At 37.0% G+C, this 16,196-nt stretch overlaps 1 long non-coding RNA gene across 1 annotated transcript in view; it reads left to right on the forward strand.

Moving 5' to 3' along the window:
- Positions 1 to 2,379: 2,379 nt before the first annotated feature.
- LOC121319278 overlaps positions 2,380 to 16,196 on the forward strand; it is a 109,583-nt gene continuing 95,766 nt past the window's right edge. The window contains exon 1 of the long non-coding RNA XR_005950689.1: positions 2,380 to 2,494. This is a non-coding gene — a long non-coding RNA (uncharacterized LOC121319278). The remainder of the gene's footprint in view (positions 2,495 to 16,196) is intronic.

Genomic DNA, 16,196 nt, shown 5'->3' on the forward strand with positions numbered 1-16,196 from the left:
AAGGGTGGTATAGGCAACTATATTAGTGTGTACGACCCCTAGTTAAATTGACTTTGTGGGTGGACGCTACACTGACTTGCTCATTGTGATGTACTGAATCCCTATGCTTCTGCTCATCCAGTTGAACATCAATCTGGGTTTGTCAAAAAAAAGTTTTGTGTTACAGTGGCTCGCAAGTGACTTTGGGAATGCTCATGTATTTGTCCTGACTTCGATAGACATCCTAGATTGCTGTAGCCAGTTCCATATAATTGTAAAAAATAAAATTATCTGCGATCAACTCTTTAGTTGATTAATTGGTCAGATTAATCTGTTAATCAAAGCAGTCATAATATGCATGAAAATTTAAGTGTGGTCAGATTGGCTGGCTCAAGAAACCCTGTGAATGTGCTAGCATTGGGTGGAATACTTCTTGAGATATAGAGTGGCATAAAAAAAGAAATGGTTTTCTTTTTTTTGTGCTTAGGATGTCATTGATGATGGCATGTGAAACATGCACATAAGGGAGCAGAGTTAACGATACGTGGCTACCTTAACTTCCTTAGCCAAACCTTAACGTTACTTTAACAAAGTTTTTGCCATTGAATATATATATATATATATATATATATATATATATATATATATATATATATATATATATATATATATATATAAGTATATTGCCTTATATATATATATATTCAAAAAAACTTTTTTTTTGTTAAAAAAATGCAAGGTTTCATTCAGTTCAGATTTCACACAAAACTACACACACTTATTATCCTGAACAAACAGATTGACACAGCCTTCTAAACATATGGCAGTTATTTCCTCTAAAATGTTATCACCATAATAAAAATATAATTAAGAAAATAAAAAGACAATCACGATTTCTTTTTGTTGCACCAGAACTTGAAGATATCATTAACCTGTGGCTTGTAGAATAACAAGAAGTGACTCCTGCAGTTAAAACTACTACAATCTTCAGGGAATGTAAATAAAAATACCTGAATTTGGTCTGATTGGGTCAAGTGCATAATACAGTATGCAAGTACAATTTGGAAAAAATAAATAAATAAATAAATAAAAAACAGAAACCCATCAATACTTGTAAAGTCTACACTTAATGGTTTGAATCCATCTCTGATTAAATAAGTCTGGTGGTGTCAACTTGGATTTCAGCAGGTATTAGTTCTCAAAACCACCACACACTCTCCCACGATTGTCAGTTTCTACTTGTTAGTGGATTAGAAAAAGAAAATAATAATAATGTGTATGGGCGTGTTTAAATAATTGTTAGGAGTACCAACCTTATTCAAAATTACCACTAAAGCATTGGACCAATAATATTTTAAGTGTATAAACTAACATGTAAAAATGTTTTAGTCAAACAGCAAAATAGCATTGTACACTAACTGTACAGCCATCAAAGAAAATGTTGGATAAATTCCAACTAGAATGTAATTTGGCAACACTGGGCTTGATTTCCATCAATCAAGTTAATGGTTTGGGTGTGTTGTGTAATTTTAGTTTTCTTTTTAATGTATCACCTTTGTTACCAATATGTTTTAACTATGTATCCCCTGTATCCTGGTTTCAAGAAAGTCAGACTTTATATACAGCACTAATCTATTTCTCTTTGAGTTTAGAGGTATATTTTATTTTAACACTGGTTTCAGTCGAGAGACACTAGTGTTTAAATTAAATGAAATTTTGTAGAAATTTATCTGTAATACTATGTTTTAAAAAAAAAAAAAAAAAAAAAATCATATCTAAAGAAACAGTCCCTTGAGATTAATCACAATAGCACTTAATTGATTAAGAAAAAAACGAAGCCGTTAGCACCATTGTAGGGAGGGGGTGGCATTATTTACACAACCTCTGCCTTTGCAGGACAGCACCTATCGATAATGTGTAAAAAAATCTACTCTCTATGGTTTGACATTATTTACCTTAACAGAGTCCAATTTTCACTTTGGCGTTCAAACTATAGATTTAATACTAAGTAACTTTTTTTTTTTTTTTTTTTTTGAATGACACCCCTCCATAATTTACACCGCTCTCCTGGTGATCATAAGATACCCCTCGCTTTTGGGTCATCGCCTACTCAATCGTCAGGATTCATGTTTTCTTCACGCTTTTAAATATATTAAAATTGGAAATACTGTTACACTGGAATGTCAGTGTGAAATCCCCTTGTTTAAAATAAATAATAAAAAAAAACAACATATAAACGTCTGTTGGTGTAGCCAGTTACTGAAGCACAGCTATCTCAGGTTTTAATGAAACCGAGTATCATGAAACTGTTGCCAAGTGCTACAATATAACCCGTCTCCACCTCTCCGCACATTCTCTCGCCAACCCCCATTTCCGGCGCATGCTCAGTTCACGTGGACCCCTTGCTCGGTTTTGTCTCGGGATTGCCCGGACATTTTCGCCTCTTTGTTTTACTGAAAGTGGATTTAACTCGGATTGAGCCTCAGATCCAGCGGACTGTTATGCTCTCACACAGGTTAGTTGTACAAACTCTAACAGAAATTGACTTCAGCATTTTGCAGAGGTTACTGCATGTCTAGGTTATGTTCGAATCGCATTGTTTTTTTTGTGGCTTGTTTTCTGGTGGTATGTGCATGCTGTTGTATGTGTCTGTGTAGTGCGGCTGTGTGTGTGTGTCTATATATATATATATATATATATATATATATATATATATATATATATATAATGCTGCGGCCGCCGGGACGTGCAATTACCCCAGTATTTTATTTTTATTTTTTTTACAAACAAAGTGCAAATTGTACGGATCGGGGGACGTGGGCAGACGTCGTTATAGCCTTTGCTGGGTCCTGCAGTGAGGATATGCGGTTAGAGAACCAAAAATGTTTTTGGGATTCCCTTAGCTGCTGCACTAGTCGGCAAACAGATTTGTTTCAGAAGGCTGGGATGCTTAGTTGAATCCCATTTGGTCCACCACCATTAGCCCTGTAGTTTCAGGCTTAGAAAGTTTGTGGGTGGGGGGATAGTAGCTAACGCACACATGATGGGTTCAGTTCAAGCTTAAGTGCTAATGATAGAAAGATGTAGACTATGAGACGCGATACTGTTGACTTTTTAAATTAATGTTTAAAAACGATTTACCCCAAGTATAGTTTATGAGAAACGCCTTGAAATGGAAATTAAACTCATTTCCTCTAACTAGGCAAATTGAGAACATAAATGCAATGTGTGTGTGTGTGGTAAGGACTAGAACAATGTTGCTGTGTGTAAAACGCAAAATATATCCGTGTAATGATATTCCAATATACCTGTCATTCATCTTGAGTCTCATGGTCCACGTTTCAAGTGGTGTTGTTGTTTTTATTATGATGATGATGTTTGTGTAACCACCAGCTGGACTACCTTGTATTAAAATGTGTACTTTCATAATGAGTGGCTGTGACTGACTGAGTAGCTGCCTGGTTTCCTGTTAAATGCCCTAAATATTGTTAAATGCTTATCAGGTGTCAAAATCTGCATTTAAATTCCACCTGTCAAGTTTCAAATAAATGCCTGTAGCTTTATGTCCCAAGGAGAAGTTGCATTAAAATAACATCATAGGAACACCCCCATGCTGTCACTGTCAATGTCACTAAACAGAAAAAAAATGAACGTTTTTGTTTAGAGGTAGAAGTAACACAGTTTTCTAAGGCTATTGTTACACTCAAACTTTATTTCACATGTACTGGCTTACTATTGTATTGGGAGCAGTGTACAGTTTTAATGGCATATACTGCAGTATCTGTTTTAACTGTTGTGGATATCTGCCTCATCTTTGGTTAAACAATGCTATTCACCACTTGTTGTATGTGTGATGTTCCATGACATTTCACTATTCCCGGTCTATATCCCTGCTGCCTTTTCTCATTTATAGTGGCAATGTCCAGTACAACATTACTATTGCACAGGTCATAACTGCCATCTCTTGAATGCAATGACAGTCAGTTCAGCTGAGTAACATTGGAAGAAGCAATAACAACTTATTTATTCTCAAGTTGTATTAAACTGTACACTTACTGTATTAACGTACACTTGCTGTAATGTGTATGCAAACACAGTGATTTCAGACTGATCCCCTAATGACACCTTTACTAACTGATTCCTATACAGATCCCCTAGTCAGTTCGATTCTGATAAGTGTGTCATATACCTCACGAACTGGATTCTAAACTTAGAATCTCTCTTTCTCAGCAAGTTAGTTGCAGGCACCCAAATGCTTAAATATTCATGCACAAGAACAATCCTTTGATTGTATTGGGCTAGTAATTGCTAAACTATTATTTTTCTTTTGTTAAGATTTCACCTTTTCGGCTTGCTACACACAATTGTTGCTTCAGTAAATGATCTAGGGAAAATACCACTAATGTGGGTATACTTATAAAGTGGACCCAAATGTTTCAAATTTTGACTCATCGGTCCATAAGACCGACTTCCACTCCTCAAACGTCTAGTTTCTGTGCGTTTTTGGCCCAGGCAAGTCTCTTCCTCTTACTCTGCACTCTTAACAATGGTTTCTTTGCAGCAATTCTTCCAGTTAGGTCAGCTTCACGCAATCTCCTCTGAACAGTTGATGTTGAAACATCTGTACTTCTAGTAGCATTTAGCTGAGCTTGTATTTCAGGGGCAGTTAATCGTCGGTTTTGCAGACTTGTGAATGATATTTAGGTCACTCTTGGCCTGCCTGACCTTGTTCGGTTCTCATGAGTGCCAGTTTCTTCAAATCGTTTGATGGTCTTGGCAGTTACAGACACTTGCAAAGTTCTTGCGATTTGTCTTAAAGATTGACCTCCATTTCTTAAAGTAATTTTTCTTCGCCTAACTGAGCGTATTTTGCCATTTTCTGCTCACTTACATTCAGGAATAACAAACTTGTGCCTATGCTACCTGTATTTATAGTAATCATGGACCCTCACCTGTTAACAATAATTGGTGACAAAAGGTTAATTAGGTAACATGCTAGTTAACTCAGAGAACATCTAACAAAGACACTTTTATACCTAGGCCAGTGTTCTAACAGAGTGTTATAGACATTTCAGACTTTTAACTGACTTGGGCTTCAGACTGAAATCCCCTTGCTTTGGGTGACCATTTCATTGAAATTGACAAGATTTACATTTTCATTTAAAATTTTAATTTTTGAATGCAATTAATTTATGATTATCATCTTATATAAGTACACGTATCATATATATAATGAAATATTAAGTGTTTATAGACACGTTTATACAGTTAAAAGCATAGATAATCATGAAAAACCTGGTTTCAAGCAGGTGTACTCAAACTTTTGACTGGTACTGTATGTGTGTGTGTGTGTGTGTGTGTGTGTGTATATATATTTTTTTTTTTTCTGTAGACCTTACAGTGCTATAATTAAAATAATTGATATTATTGTGAGAAGCAAATACTAATTGATTCAGATTTAAACAGTGAGAGCTTTTCTGTTAAGAAACAAGCCTGCGGTAATCTGTTTATTTAGATATGTGCGTTTAGTTTTGTACAAAAATAAACTTTTGCACTTTTTTTTTTAATCAAAATAACTTACTTTAGTAAGCTATATAAAGTTATTTGACATTTATTTCTGTCCTCTTGCATTGTTAAACCATCTCTATTTCTTAGTTACATCATGGATATCTGGCAAACAAACTAAAACCATTTTTCTAGCTGTACATTCAAAAAATATATCTGTTTTTCTGTGTTTGCAGAGTATTGATTGGAAATTAAATTGGTTATCAATATTGATATAAAACAATCCTGTTTGTGTTTTTGTATTACTTGAAAAAGACAATCACATATGAAAATGAAAGTAAAATACATGCGCACATTGTAGCATTCATGGGAAGACGCAGGAAGAAGAGTGCAGTATTTACTTGTGTGTGTTTCTCCTTACTGTTTTAGTGTTAGAAATATGACTGTTTCAACACAAATCTTCAGTTCACTTTTTTTAAGTGTGCAGCACATTTGCTGGAGTAAAAAGAAAGGCTCATTAAGTCAATCTGGCTGTTAATCAATTTTTTTAAGTCCGCAAAAATACAATTTTTAAGGCAAGTTGTTTGGGTAGGAATATACGTCAGTACATGAATTCCTGCAGACATTATTACAGTTTAAATGAAGAGCATTCCCAGTATGGACAATTTTAAATACAACTTCTTACAGATCCTGTCATGCTTGACCAGCAGCAGAACAGCAATAATGCACTGTTCTTGCTGAGTGCTTTTAAACCTTTGTCTGTTAGCTCAGTCAGGTGGTTGAGAAAATGATGCCAGGGTTTAATTGTTTTATTTGGCAAAAAGTGTATTTATTGAATTATCAACAATTTAATATAGCTGTTTTGTTTCTCAGACACCTACTTTGATAAGTGTTAAAGGGTTAATGTTTGTGGGCATGTTACTATAGTGTAAGGATATGAAGATTTGTGATTTTACCCTCCTGTGTGTCATACCTCAGCTCTAGTAATATAAGCTCAGGATAAAGTCAGGTGCTTTACATTAACCTCTTTATAGGATGTTACTAGCAGTAAGAGCTGTCCTTGTGTTTGCAACATACAAAATGAAGGGTTTTTATGCATAGGTCTGTGGTCCAACATTAGTCTAGTGGCTCCCTCCCACTTTTTTTTTTTATCCGTGATGGCACCTCTGCGTCATGGTGATTTAAGTTCTGCACTGGTGATAACATAATTGAAAGGAATAGAAAACAACATGCATGATAAAAATAGCCCAAAAATAAGGAAACCACCAGACAAGATTTACCCTCTAGATGCTTTCGAAACGAGCCAAATTTGGCTGGAAAATCAGCAATCTAGCAGGACTGATCAAGGGTAAAGTCATATGCATTACCTACTAAATGTTACCTCAAGTTCAATGTACAAAGAAAATATGAATCGTATCATTTGTTTAAAAAAAACAAAACAAAAAAAAAACAACAAAAAAAACCCAACTATTTTAATTGCCGTTCTGGTACTTTAAGATTTAGGACTACACCACTGATACATACTGTGTATGTCCCTTAGTTGCTTTTTCATATTGTAAAGGCTCATCCTGTTGTGATGAAGCCTGGTTAGGAGATTCTGTCCCACAAGTTATTGAATATCATAATATTGGAATCTTAATTTCTGTACATATCTCACACTTATTTGTACACGATGGAGGCCATGGCGATCTACTATCTACTTTTTCAGGATACAAATAGCTCTAATTTTGTATTTACAGCTCTATTTGTGGTTTAACCGTCTGTTTCTTAGGGGATAAAGTAATGTTAAACTAACCTGAGGAAAAGCACAAGGATCCCAGCCACTTGTCAAAATAATAGATTTCTAACAGTTTTACCTTACTTTCAAGATAAGCTGGCGACTGGCACCCTCCACCTTCCTTATACAATATTTTTATAAAAAAAAGTTAAGATTATTTTCGGGTATTATCCTTGTCCATTTTTTGTTGTATTATTTTACTCTAAGGCGATTGATTATACAATACATAATAGCTATATATATATAAACCAAAAAAAAAAAAAAAAAAAAAAGCCTATAAGCCTATTGTGGTATCATAAAAATGTGTACCCAGGAACTTGTTGGAGATATTGGGGGTTTATGTATACAGGCTGTATGCCTTTAAGAAGAAAGGCATGGTGGGACATGAGCTGAGCCCTTGTTGGCTGATATACAAATGGTACAGTGCAGAGAGGTGTTGTATTAACACCAGCAGCAACCCCAGTTTCAAGCAACAGTTGTGGTGGTGTCCCAAGTGTGCGTGAGTACTGTTGTGTAAAGCAGTTGCTTAAAATGAACAGTTGCATTCAAGAAATTTTGAACAAGAACAGCGAAAAATAAAAATACTTAGGGTTTCTGTGTTGCAGATGTACCATCTTCTTTTTTTTAGAAGGGCTGTAATGCAGCAAACAGCTCAATAATTAAACAACAAAAAGAAGTGAAAAGTTTACTGTGTCAAGCTGAAAGTGTTATTTTTTTTGTGCACTGCAATAAGCCAACGTTATCTTTCGCAGTCAAATCCTAGAGTACGTATAATAAAGTTTTGAGTCCCACAAACGGATTATTTTTGTCTGTTGCATGCCCGTGTGAAAGGGGCTTCGCGCTGAGCATGGGAGCTACAGCATGCTGTATCCAATATTGAACTACATAATTTAAAGTGTGGTAACCAATTGCACACACATTTTCAGCCAGTCTTGTATTGCAGGGGCCCTGATGCTCCAAAAGTACATTTGTCATCTTGTTGGTCTTGCCTTGCTGTGAGCAGTGCTGAAATAAAGGTCCTTCATTGTGCTGATGGAGTAGTTTTGACAGACAGTACAAGCAGACTATGACAAGTCTAGCACATGCTTAAACCATGCAAAAATACACCAGATTGCACCTTTTTAAAAGAAATGTCCTCCACTCTCCCCCTTTGGCACTATGTACCACGATGAGATCAGTGCCCCCCTACTACCTTGTAAGTGCCACATACCTTAAACCTAATTCAGAATCCTGATCTAGGTCTAGAATAAGACGGCACAGATCTGATGTGATAAATTTAAGGACACTACAGTGCCTATAGAAAGTCTACATCCCCTTTCAAAATTTTCACCTTTTGTTGCCTTATAGCCAGGAATTAAAATGCATTAAAATAGTTTTTTTTTTTTTTTTTTTTATGCACACATCCTACTCCACAACTTCCAAGTGAAAAAAAACATTCTAGATATTTGTAGAAAATTAATTAAAAATAAAAACTGAAATAGCTTGGCTGGATAAGTGTCACCCCCCTTGTAATAGCAATCCTAAAGTAGCTCAGGTGTAACCAATTGAATTCACATACCAACTTCATTTGCCACCAACTGTGTTAAATTGTAGTAATTCACATGATTTCCGGAAAAATTAAGCAGTTCCTGTAGGTTCCCTCTACTGGGTGGTGCATTTCAAAGCAAAGACTCAACCATGAGCACCAAGGTGCTTTCAAAAGAACTCCAGGACAAAATTGTTGAAAGGCACAGATCAGGGGATGGGTATGAAAAAATATCAAAGGCCCTGAATATCCCTTGGAGCATGGTCAAGACGATTTATTAAGTAGTGGAAGGTTTATGGCATCACCAAGACCCTGCCTAAATCAGGCCGTCCCTTCAAACTGGATGACCAAGCAAAGAGGAGACTGATCAGACAGGCTACCAAGAGGCCAATGGCAACTTTGCAAGAGCTACAGGCTTTTATTATCAAGACTGGTCAAAATGTGCATGTGACAACAATATCCCAAGCACTCCACAAATCTGGCCTGTATGGTAGGGTGGCAAGAAGGAAGCCATTACTCAAGAATGCCCACCTTGAATCCCGTTTGAAGTATGCAAAAAAACACTCAGGAGAGAGATTCTGTAGTCATGTGGCAAAAAGCTTTGTGGTCTGACGAAACTAAAAAGAAACTTTTTGGCCTAAATGTAAAGTGTTATGTTTTGTGCTAACCCAAAGCACACAGCCAAAGCTACACTGGAGTGGCTAAGGAACAAAAAGGTAAATGTCCTTGAGAGCCCCAACCTAAATCCAATAAAAAATTTGTGGCATGTCTTGAAGATTGCTGTCCATCAATGCTCCCCAAGGAACTTGACAGAGCTTGAACAGTTTTGTAAAGAAGAATGGTCAAATATTGCCAAATCTAGGTGTGCAAAGTTGGTAGAGACCTATCCCAAACAGACACACAGCTGTAATTGCTGCCAAAGTGATTCCACAGAGTATTAAGTCAGGGTATGGAGACTTATCCAATTATGCTCTTTCAGTTTTGTATTTTTAATATAGAATTTTTTTCAATAAAACCTTTTTTACCCTTAACAGTGTGGAGTATTGTTGGAAAACATGGATTGAGAATTGATTAGGGGTTTGCTACCCATGTGGACTAGCAGAGCTATACTGGTGTTCTTTTCTGAAAAGAGACTAATATTGCAGATAGCAGACTGTTTGGTTCAAATTGCATGTACTGCTAACCACTGATAGAGACGATGCGTCTACAAACTGCCCGACAATGACTGCAAGCTAATAAGATAACAATGCTGTGGAGTAGAAGGGAACAGGCTCTAGACTTCAGAGAAATCAAGAGATAATCCCACTGGCATCAAAGGGGGTCGCAAGGAGATAACAAAAGGCAGATGTATGGACCTTTTGTCTCCAGGAGTGTGAAGAATGCACTGAGTTCAGAGGTTGTCACACTAGACCACACACACAGACACACACACATTAACACTCACACAATAAATTAAATTACCTTGACCATTGGTTAATGTCAGAGAAAGGGGAGGTGGACCATCCATACAGAAGGGTATTTAATGTCACGCAAACATTGTAATTTTGAGTGTTGTTTGTCCTGTACCTGGGACCAGACTCCCTGCATATTTCAATAAACCTGGCAACTGATTGAAGAAAAGGACTCCATTTTCTTGAATCTACTTACTCACCATCTATTTTTCAAGTACTTCAAGTATGTTGTGCAGGTAATTGGGGGAAAAAATCCTCATTTAAATGCATGGTAGTCTGAGGCGCTGACACAACAAAATGTGCAAAAAGTTCAAGGGGGTGTAGACTTTCTATAGGCACTAAGTGCATAGACGCTTTTAGACTCGAGACCGCGCTTTTGTTTGCTTGGGTATAATTACAGTACCAAGTATTTCTATGCTTTCTGTGTTCACCTTTCTTAAAATGGTCAGTCTGAGAAATAAACTTTGTTTTCACTGCAACAGCTGACCCTGCATTAGTAGAAAACTCATGCTACATTACTGTTTTTCATTATGGTAACGTCTTAAATTACCGTGCCTGCTTCTTTGCCTGAAGAGATATTATTGGCTCATCATTTAACTAAGGAATCTGCTGCGCAATTAAACCACCCCTAAACTCTTGATGGTAACCAACGTAACCAAATCTGTTATATCTGGAATAGTTGCAGCTGCTATAAAGATGAAACAAATCTCTTTGTGTTGACTCAGAACTTTATTTAGGAACCTTACGATTTGACTAGCGAAAGATAACGTTGGTAACAACGTTTTTTCAGCTCGATATGGTAACCTTTTAACTTCCTTTTTTGTTTAATTGGAGCTTTTTGCTGCATTGCAGACCTTCATTAAAATAATTTTCTGTGTTAGAAGTTTCCAGGGCATTTTGTTAGTGACACGTGTGCAACACACAAACCTTAAAGAATAAGTTGCAGGGTTCTAGAGAATATAGCCCTATACATCCCCATGTGTTGCTATTTTCTTTATTTTCATGTTTAACATCCTGACAACTTTTTACACACATACTTTTTAAAGTCTGTTTTAAAAGCTGTTTTCAAAATAGCCCTCTAATGCACTGGAGATTGAGAGCTGTCCAGTGGTGCGCAAACTTTTTATATGCTGCCTCCCTTCCTTAGCATTATCTTTTCCTGATTTAATGTAAATCGCGTATTTTGTCCTAGATTTAACCACAAAGTCCAGATTTAGCTAAATTACATAAATGCTAATAAACACATTATTACACAAGTTTTCAAAATTCAGATATAATTTATAAATGTTGAAAACACGTATTGTAAATTCAACATTTACAACAAGTCTATATATTGTTTTTTACACTTGGCGATTCAACATTTACCTAACAGAGAAATCTGAAAAACGTTATCGTTGAGCAATTAAATCTGAATCTTTCACAAGTATTTATTTTGCCAGCTAAATCTGAAGCTAAATGAGCCCATTGAAGCATTTTATTTGGCATTGTATGCTGCAGAGCTGCCCTTACTTGAGAACCCAAGCCTTCAGCTTCCCCGTCTGCTCTGCATACTGCAATGCCAAAAACATGTACACATTTCCAAACTTTTAAGAATGTGTTTAACATTTACAGTGCCGTGAAAAAGTATTTACCCTCTGTCTGATTTTCTGCATTTTTGGTCAGATCTTTTTGTGGGTTGTAGTAGTATGTAGAGGGAGTCTGAGAGAAAAAAAAATGACGCCAAAGTTTGGTGCTTCTTTCATTTGTTTGGTGTGCAAGGTAATCAAACCTTCAATCTTCAGGTGTGAAAGTTATTGCCCTTCCCTAGATAACTCGACCCAATTAAATGGATAGTTAGGGTCAGCTGTTTGAATACTTTGGTTAACAATTAGGCCTGATTTGGGCCAGCCTCGGCTAAGGTCAGTGTTCATGACTCCACCATCAGAAAGACACTGGGCAGAAATGGGATTCATGGCAAAGTAGCAAGGCAGAAACCTCTGCTCACTAAGAAGAACGTGAGTGCTCATCTCAAGTTTGCCAAAAAGCACTTGGATGATCCTCAAGAGTTCTAACAATGTTCTCTGGACAGATGAGTCAAAAGTGGAACTTTTTGGCCAATATGGTCCCCGTTATGTCTGGTGAAAACCAAACACTCCATTCCACAGTAAGAACCTCATACAAACGGTCAAGCATGGTGGTGGTAGTGTCATGATTTGGGGATGCTTTGCTGCATCAGAACCTGGACGACTTGCCATCATTGAAGGATCCATGAATTCTGCTCTGTATCAGAGAATTCTACAGGAGAATGTCAGGCCATCCGTCCGTGAGCTGAAGCTAAAGTGCAGCTGGGTCAAGCAACAAGACAATGATCCGAAACACACAAGCAAGTCTACATCAGAATGGTTTGAGAACAAGAAATTTAAGGTTTTGGAATGGCCTAGTCAAAGTCTGGACCTAAACCCCATTGAGATGAGGTGGCAAGACTTGAAACCAGCAGTTTATGCTCGAAAACTCACAAATGTCACTGAGTTGAAGCAGTTCTGCATGAAGGAGTGGGCCAAAATTCCTCCACGGCGCTGTGAGAGACTGATCAATAAATACAGGAAGCGTTTGGTTGCAGTTATTGCTGTTAAAGGTGGCGTAACCAGTTATTGAGTCTAAAGGGGCGATTACTTTTTCACACAGGGGCATTGGGTGTTGCATAACTTTCTTTAATAAATAAATGAAATAAGTATCTATGTTGTGTTTTTTGTTCACTCAGGGTCCCTTTTATCTAACATTAGATTATGGTTGAAGATCTGGTAACATTGTGTCAAAATTATTATACAAAAATGCAGGAAATCAGACAGGGGGCAAATACTTTTTTCACGGCACTGTATTTATTAAGCTAAATCAGACTTTTTTTGGTTAAATCTAGGAAAAAATACACAATTTACATTAAATCTGGGAAAAACACTGTTAAAATGTTAGTGCTTTATTTTTACACTTGGCGCTCCATACATGGAAGCTGCCGTTTCGGCACTCTTCACTGCAGCTTCACTGTCACTCGCCTCTTCAAACATAATTTTTCAGGTTTTCCAAGTCCTAGAGTGATCGTCAATGGGTTCTTTGAAAGGTAATAACTTGGACTAATTAGCTGTCATTTATGTATTTATTTAAAATTTTCTATCCTTTAAAAAAAAAAAAATTATAAAACTGCCTGTGGAAGGGTGGTGGGTAAGTCACTGACACAGGAGGCAGACAGGTGGATTTGGCAACACCGAACAGGTGCCCAGTTTTATTCTCGGGTGCTATTTTTAAGTTTATCCCGCAGATGGCGCTGTGGGTCCGTGGTCTGATTTACCAATGATGGTAAACAGAACCACGGGCATACCAAGCGATGGTACACAATACCGGTGCCCTTGCAGGTGCTCAAAGAAAGAATAATGAAAACAGAAGGCAAAAATAACAAGGGAAAAAAAATAACACAATAACAAAACTACAAATGAAAGGTGCTGCACTCTGCAGCAATATCCCGGTCGCCACTGCCCGTGCGACCCGGATCTCCGTCCTACTCTGCCGGCTACCTAGCCTGCTCTGTTATACTTTTAAGGGGTCTGCCCAAGGGTTCCCCGCCCTCACTGTCTCGCTGTGACACTTTCGTGTCTTTTTCTCTCCCGAGTGGTTGTCGGTCCGGGACCAGCGTTTCCGCACTCTCAGCGCGTCTATAAGGGCAGGCCTGAGGAAACAGCAGAGCGTTATTTTATAGGACCAACAATCTCCCAAGACTCGCCTCTCAGCCATTCAGAGAGGGGGAAAGTCCACACACCCACTTTCCCACCTCCCCGTGTCACTGCCATGACTCGCAGGCAGTTGTTGGACGGCTGCCGCCTTCTTCCTGCAGCCCTGTGAACACGCCAGCAGAGTCAGCACAGATCTCTCCCTGCTACACTGCCTCTTTAGTGATAGTTGTGCCCCATTACTGACTCTCTGCACACCGTTGCTCTAAATAAAAAAAAAAAAAAAAAGAAAAACATAACAATTGCTCTCTTCTTTTCGTACCACATCATGGATTGTTATTGCTGTTACCTGTTTGACAGTGTGTAAGTAATCCTTACACTATCAGTGAACTACAGCAGACATTTTCAAAAATGTTGAAACAGACATTTTTTTTTTTAGGTCCTAAGCTATTTTTGCCTGTTTTTGTTTGTTTTTTTCTTTTACTGTTATCAGATTTGTGTCTAACTAGGCTTTCATTAAAAAAAAAAAAAAAAAAAAAAAAAGTGAAATAGTCAGAAACTCACCATGTTCAATACAGATTACAATATAATACAAAACAAACAAAAAACAAAAAAAAACACAGAAAAAGACGCTTTCGACATTTTAGCATGACCAGATCAAATCTGACACTGCACAATGAAACTTCAACATGTAGGGAACATGGATTTTTTTAACAAATTGGATACAAAAATAAAGCAATTATGGCCATATAAAAAGGACCAAAAGCAACCAACAAAAAAAAAAAAAAAACTGATTGAAAATGTGCAAAAATTATTCATCCCAGGCACCCTCAACACTCCCATTCAAGCCTGTCTCCTAATATGGTCATCTACCGGAAATACAGAAGTAGGACCTCGTTTTTAATGGTCTGAATCGCCTCTTTCCAGTGACGTATCACAGCAGGGCTGTCGCTCACAGTGCCTGAGTAAAAACAGTTAAAGGGCCTGGTCGCCAGTGGGATATTTAACATTGGGCGAATGCTAAAAGGTTAAAGTTATAAGTGTAAAAAGTTGTCAGGATGTTAACAATGAAAAAACAATTGCAGGTATGTCATTTAAACAGTTGTAGCAACACGTGTAATGCTATATATTTCGGAACCCCGCTGCTTGTCTAAGTGTATTTTTATTTTGTGTTTTGCTGATCTTGTTCTAAATTTCTTGAATGCAATTGTTAAATTTATACTACATTTTTACACAACAGTATTCAACACATTTGGTCACCATCGCAATCGGTGCCGGTTTAACGTCAAAAATGCATCCCTCGGTCATATGGGCATGCGCAGTACCTGTTTCAGTACTCCCCGCCTTACTCTTTTGTCTTGCCTACTTTCTTTTTGCATACTGTTAAGAATGGCCTCTGTCAAATCATTTAAACTAGTGAGATTCAGTTGAAATAGTTGTATTGCCACACTTTTTTATGATTTGTTTAATTGCCCAAATAATTGTACAGGATTTTTGTTTTTAATTTACAGGATTTATATACTACCTTCCGGCTGTGTTAAGAAAGCCAGGTTTCTAGGTATCTGGGAAATAAAACATTTGTAATGCATAAGACTAAACAACACAATTCTTCCCAGAATAAAATAATTATAAAAATAAAATAAAAACAATTTTCACAGGGCTTCAGTTTTTCTGCTTTGGCTCATGTTGTGTAAAATGGGTTACTGAGCAAAAAAAATCAGAAGCCGTAATTATCACTTATTCATAGTCATTAACTTTACCTTACTACCCTGTTTACAAATGTATTTCACATATTGTATGACAATCAGATTAGCTTATTGTGGATTTAAAACAAACATGCATGCAAAAGAAATAAAACCATGTTTCATCTGCAGCGCTGCCCTGCTGAATTATTATTTATGAACCCTTATCACAAGAACTCTTAGTACAGCTCTTACAAATGTTTACTGTCGAAAAATGCATTGCAAACTTAATGCTGCATATTGAAACAGTGAGGTATGTTACAGATTATTAAAAACATGGTAAATGCACAAGATAACTATTGGAAAACTGCAAAAATCACTGCAAGTTTACCGTGGGAGTTTTAGTAAGGCAGCCTACATAAACACTTAAGTACTTGCTTACAGTTACAGTATGATAGGAACAACATTTTTTTAGTTTTTGAGTTTGTCAAGGAGCAGACTTGTAGTCGAGTCCTCAAACTTGACTCCCGAATCTTAGTCCTTGACTTTGAGTCCTGAGTCTGAATCCTTGAAACAAAC

This window comes from Polyodon spathula, chromosome 1 (assembly GCF_017654505.1).
Source record: "Polyodon spathula isolate WHYD16114869_AA chromosome 1, ASM1765450v1, whole genome shotgun sequence".
NCBI classification, from domain to species: Eukaryota; Metazoa; Chordata; class Actinopteri; order Acipenseriformes; family Polyodontidae; genus Polyodon; species Polyodon spathula.